Source organism: Thamnophis elegans, chromosome 2 (assembly GCF_009769535.1).
Source record: "Thamnophis elegans isolate rThaEle1 chromosome 2, rThaEle1.pri, whole genome shotgun sequence".
NCBI lineage: Eukaryota > Metazoa > Chordata > Lepidosauria > Squamata > Colubridae > Thamnophis > Thamnophis elegans.
In genome coordinates this window covers 143,976,681-143,982,099 of record NC_045542.1, presented here as the reverse complement: position 1 = coordinate 143,982,099, position 5,419 = coordinate 143,976,681, and positions in this window count along the sequence as shown.

The following is a 5,419-nucleotide window of genomic DNA, read 5'->3' as shown; positions in this document are numbered from 1 at the left end:
CTCCGGAGCAATTTTCAGGCACCAGAGTAATTGTTTAACTCCGGTTCCTAGAAAGTCCCCTGGCTTTGGACTTCCTATTTCGAAGCCGACGAACGTAGCGCCCTCTATTGGCAACCTACAAGCTTTCCCAAAGATGCTTTTTCAGGAGGCAACTGGACTTTCTTGTTTTTTTCCTTTGAAGACGTATCGCTTCTCTTCCAAGAAGCTTCTTCAGCTCTTCTTGGGTGAGAAGCAAAAGTCTTCAAAGAAAAAAACAAGAAAGTCCAGTTGCCTCCTAAAAAAACACCTTTGGGACACCTCAGGAAGTAGTTATTGTGGGGAAAACAGGAGGAGGAACAAGTATTGACATGTTTGCCTCCTTAAGTTATTTATGAACAGCAATAAAAGATAAAAATAGCACACTCTGCTATCATTGCTGGGTCCAGCCACTAGATCTGGATTGGGCAAGTTTTTCATTCCCCTTGGCTTCAGTCTTCTCTCCTACTGACAACTGGGTTGATTGCCCTGGTAGGTGAAACATGCCCACACTGCAGTGGTGGGTTTCCAAAGTTTTTGGAACCTACTCTGTGGGTATGGCCTCCTTTGTGGGAGTGGCTTGCCAGCCATGTGATCTGGTGGGAGAGGCTTGCCAGCCATGTGTTTTCTTTCTTTCTTTCTCTCTCTCTCTCTCTCTCTTTCCTTCCTTTTGTCTCTCTGTTCCTTTTTTCTTTCATCTCTCTCTCATTCTTTTTCTTTCTTTTTTCTTTCTTTCTTTCTTTCTTCCTTTCTTTCTCTCTCTCTTTCTCTCTGTGTCAGTCTGTCTGTCTCTGTGTATGGGGCAGTGGTGGGTTTCAAAAAATTTTGGAACCTCTTCTGTAGGTGTGGCCTGTTTTCCGGGTCCACTGGTGGAACCTCTTCTAACCGGTTCGGTAGATTTGACGAACCGGTTCTACCGAATTGGTGTGAATTGGTAGGAACCCACCTCTGCCACCCTGTATACAGTTTGGGTTGAAAGGAGGATCTCCTTTTAACTCAAATTGTAGGCAGGCAAAGAACAGGGAGAAAACTACTCTCTCTCTCTCCCTCTCTCCCTCTCTCCCTCTCTCCCTCTCTCTCTCTCTCTCTCTCTCCCTCCCTCCCTCCCTCCCTCCCTCTCTCTCTCTCTCTCTCCTCTCTCTCTCTCTCTCTCAATTCCCTTTTGGCTTCTGAAGCTGGCTCAAACTCCTGTCTTTTTCTCAACTGATCTTTATGTCTCACTTTAAAATCTCTGGCTTCTTTTTTTTACTTTTCAGGTTTACTTGTTCAAATTTGTTTCTTCCCATCTATTGTGTAGCGGGCTTCAGTAGGCAAAAACAGACCAGCATAGATGCAACAGAATTTATTGACTCAAAACTGGAACCGAGGAACTGCAGGCAAATCCCTGTAATTTATACTCTGGGCCCAAAGGGCCTTAACCATCATAATACTTGAAAAAGCCTGCCCAAATATGAATGTTCTAAGTTTCCTTCCAAAACAATTGAAGTTAAAAGGGTCATCTAAAGGTTAGTTTCACTTTAGCAGGGCTTAAAATGTAAAGGTAAAGGTTCCCCTTGTACATATGTGCTAGTCGTTCCTGACTCTAGGGGGCAGTACTCATCTCTGTTTCAAAGCTGAAGAGCCAGCACTGTCCAAAGACATCTCTGTGGTCATATGGCCTGCACGCCAAAAGCACACAGAACTCTGTTACCTTCCCACCAAGGGTAGTTCCTATTTTTCTACTTGCATTTTTACATGCTTTCAAACTGCTAGGTTGGCAGAAGCTGGGACAAGTAACGGGAGCTCACTCCATTACACAGCACTAGGGATTCGAACCACCAAAATGCCGACCTTTCTAATCGACAAGCTCAGCGTCCTAGCCTCTGCGTCCCTTTAGTAGGGCATAACACAACTTATATATCCAATACATAACACCCTTTACTCTAAGGGTGACTCCCCCAACACCCCCCCCCCCAGGAGACTACCAGTTCAAATTTCCTTGTAGGCTCCCTGCTGTTTGGGGCCTTTTCATCTCATTCCCTGATCTTTATCCCTCTTTGCTCTGATCTTCTCTGGGTAATTACTATCCCTTCACTTCCTAACTCCCCACTTATTTCCTTGTTCTTTGTGGCACCTACCTCTTTGCAGAAAAAGTGCTCATTTCCTCAATTTTGTTACAACCCTTGAGTAATACCAGTGCGCTTTGGTTCAAATTGTTCCTTGCAAGTTGAAAATCAATTTGTCATGGATAAAATTCTAGCCTAAGTTGTATCTTGATGTACCGATTTTCTCTTTTGGGAGAAAGAATCTAAAAACCCGGATTATAAATCTAATTTACAGATCGATAAATGTAAGGCTCAATTCCAAAACAATCCCCCTTTGTACAGTTGGAGGAGAGGTGGGCTATTCTGTTCCTTTATACTTTCCTTATTTCATTCTGTTTACACCAGCCTTGAGACATACCAAGAAGCAAAGATTTTACTCCCCCGTAGCGCATCCAGTTTGCAGAATTTCAAGATGCTGATGGAAATGTATCACACATCCTGAAGGCACCAGTTAGAGAAAAGCAGCTTAGATCTACCCTCTGTCAGAAGCAGGAAGAATCCATTGCTTCTTACTATCAAAGTTAGAAGCTACACTACTGCAAGCAATAATAATATTGCATGCATGATAAATCAGCGAATCAAGTTAGTGCACTATAATTTAGGTAATACAGGTAGTCCTCAACATACAACCACAACTGAGCCCAGAATGTATGTTGCTGAGTATTTGTTAAGTGAGTTTTGTCCCATTTCACGACTTTTCTTGCCACATTTGTTAAGTGAATCCCTGCAGTTGTTAAATTGGTAACATGATTGTTAAGTGAATCTGGCTTCCCTATTGACTTTGCTTGCCAGAAGGTTGCAAAAGGGGATCCCATGACTCCAGGACACTGAAACCATCATAAATGTGAGTCAGTTGTCAATCATCTGAATGTAAATCATGTGGTCAAGGGAATGCTGCAATGGCCATACAGTAAGTGTGAAAAATGGGGATAAGTCATTTTTTTCAGTCCGGTTATAACTTCAAACAGTCACTAAATGAACCATTTTAAGTTGAGAACTACCTGTATACGCGTCAATATTTAACAGGCAAATTAAGTGTGCTTTCTCAGCAACATCTGGATTATTTCTGGCAAATATTACATTCCTGCCCTCACCAACCAATCATCTGAAACATAAAAGGAAAAAGAAGAAATGGTAAGCTTATACCACTTTACAGAAAAAGGCTCCAGGGCTCACGTTTCCTGTAAACCTTTATTTAAAACCTGCCCTTCACATACATTTTCAGTTGTCCAATAAGGAAATCCGTACAAAAGTTTCATTAAAACATATAACCAAACCAATAAAATGAAGTAGAGAGAGGCTCTCCCAAGTGATAACAAAGATACCAACAGTGAAGTGTATTTCATTTGGGCTGTAAAACTATTAAATAGCAGCAAAAAGTTTACTCTCTACTCTACCTAACCTACATCTAAATTAATACAAACCTGTGTATTTACCATATTAGCTGGAGTTTGCTTACTTTAGTTGTTGCAGCCCTCTCCCCTTTTTGAGTGTACCCTCCAATATACTACACAAATATCAACTGGATTTCTCTCAGCCCCACCCTAAATACCTGAATATGCTTTGGTTTAATGCCTTGAGACTCAGTCCCATCTAGGTAGCCTTGATGGGAGCTCTGTGGTCAAGTGAATGAGGAAGTCATGATCAAATTCATATACTCTGATGCCGCAGGCCAGAGAGCTCTGTCAAGGCAACAGGGTTTTTTTTTAATGCACTAAAGCAAACAAAACACCTCAGGGTGTTTATCATATACAGAGCCGTTTCACAGTACAATATATTTCACACACTGGCTCCTGGAAACACTTTTTAGGCCGATTGCTACCAGGTGAGTCAACCTACTTCCTCTTCTACAGGTATAACTCTTAACTTTGAAAGTGGGGTCACTGCTGCGATCCCAGGGTATTGTGGAGACCGATTTCAAATGGTTTAAAGGTTCCGAAGTGGAGGAACAGCTGGTATAAAAGGTGGAGTTTAACTAACTTTAATTTGCTCTCTCCCTGGGACTGTGAAAGGTACAGCAGAAAGCTTATCCTTCCAGAAATATCAGGTTCTGTCTTTCCCTCCAGGCAATTCTATTTTGCTTTGCTCAATTTTTTTTATTTTTTGCTTTTTAACTTTTGGCTAGCAATAAGGACTGCTTCATTTTGTTCCTGTGTTGTTATCTTTAAGGAGATTGGTTTTTAAAATGCTCGCTACTTTACTGCACTGAAAGTGGTGTGTCTACTTCAAGAGCTTTTTTGCAGTCTAGTGGGTTTTTACTTCCAGGTAACTGGCTGTGGGATTACAACAAACCCTATTTAAAAGGAATTGTTGGATACACAATTCCCATTTTTACATTCTTGCAAAAGGTTTCACTTTTTTTTCTTATAGTAGCAAGTAGCTCGTTCTAAAAAAGCTGGGGTATAACATCTTAAATTCTGGGATGTAAATATTTAATTTCTTGAGAGCAAGTACTTTAGTGGGGCTACCAATTCCTAAATATGTTGTTCTCCTACCTTGGAGCCAATGTTTCCATATGGTTCAGCTACTAAATAATTCTGCTCTCCAGGCAAGGTGGCAATTATTGATAAAGACTTTCCCACTAGTTATTTATGGCAGAATTGTTTATGGCACAGGGGAGGACAATTACATTTTTTCCAATAATTTTAAGCTGAAAATGTGAATTAAAGGTATTTGCAAAGTGAAGGAGCAGAGGAACAGGAATGCATGCAAACCAAAATTTCAAGGTGTTTATTATGACATTATATAATGTCATATATAATAATATATATAGTATGTTGCCCATCTCAGCTTTCAAACATATATAAGATGCATATAGCTTAGGATGTTGAAATCCAGAAGCTTTTCCCTTGTGCGTTTTTGTTCATGCGAGCTGCCCAGAGTCTGTCAGAGTTGGGTGGCATAAAACTTCTATAAATTATTATTCATTAAATGTGAGAACACTCTTGCCGAGACCATATTTCCAGTACTTCTCCATGTAGTAATTAAGTGTTTTTGATCCAGGTATTTCGTTTTTAAAATTCCTTCTTTATTCAGTTTCACTTGGCATCCAGTCTTGGGAGCTGTTTTCATAAAATGCCTACCCTTCAGTTTCCAGGGTATGCAAATAGCCATGAAGGGTGGGGTTGGGTTTAAAAAAGCCAAGATGGTAGCCACATTTTCCCCATGGTTGTGATGCACAGAGAAGGGTTTCAGAGGGCCACGATCTGGATTTCCTTTGAGCTCTTATAGATAAACCCTTAAAACCAGATGGCCCCTGGCTGGCCTCATTCCATTCCGTATTATTTTTAAGATTCTGAGCTTCGGTATGGAAAGGAAAG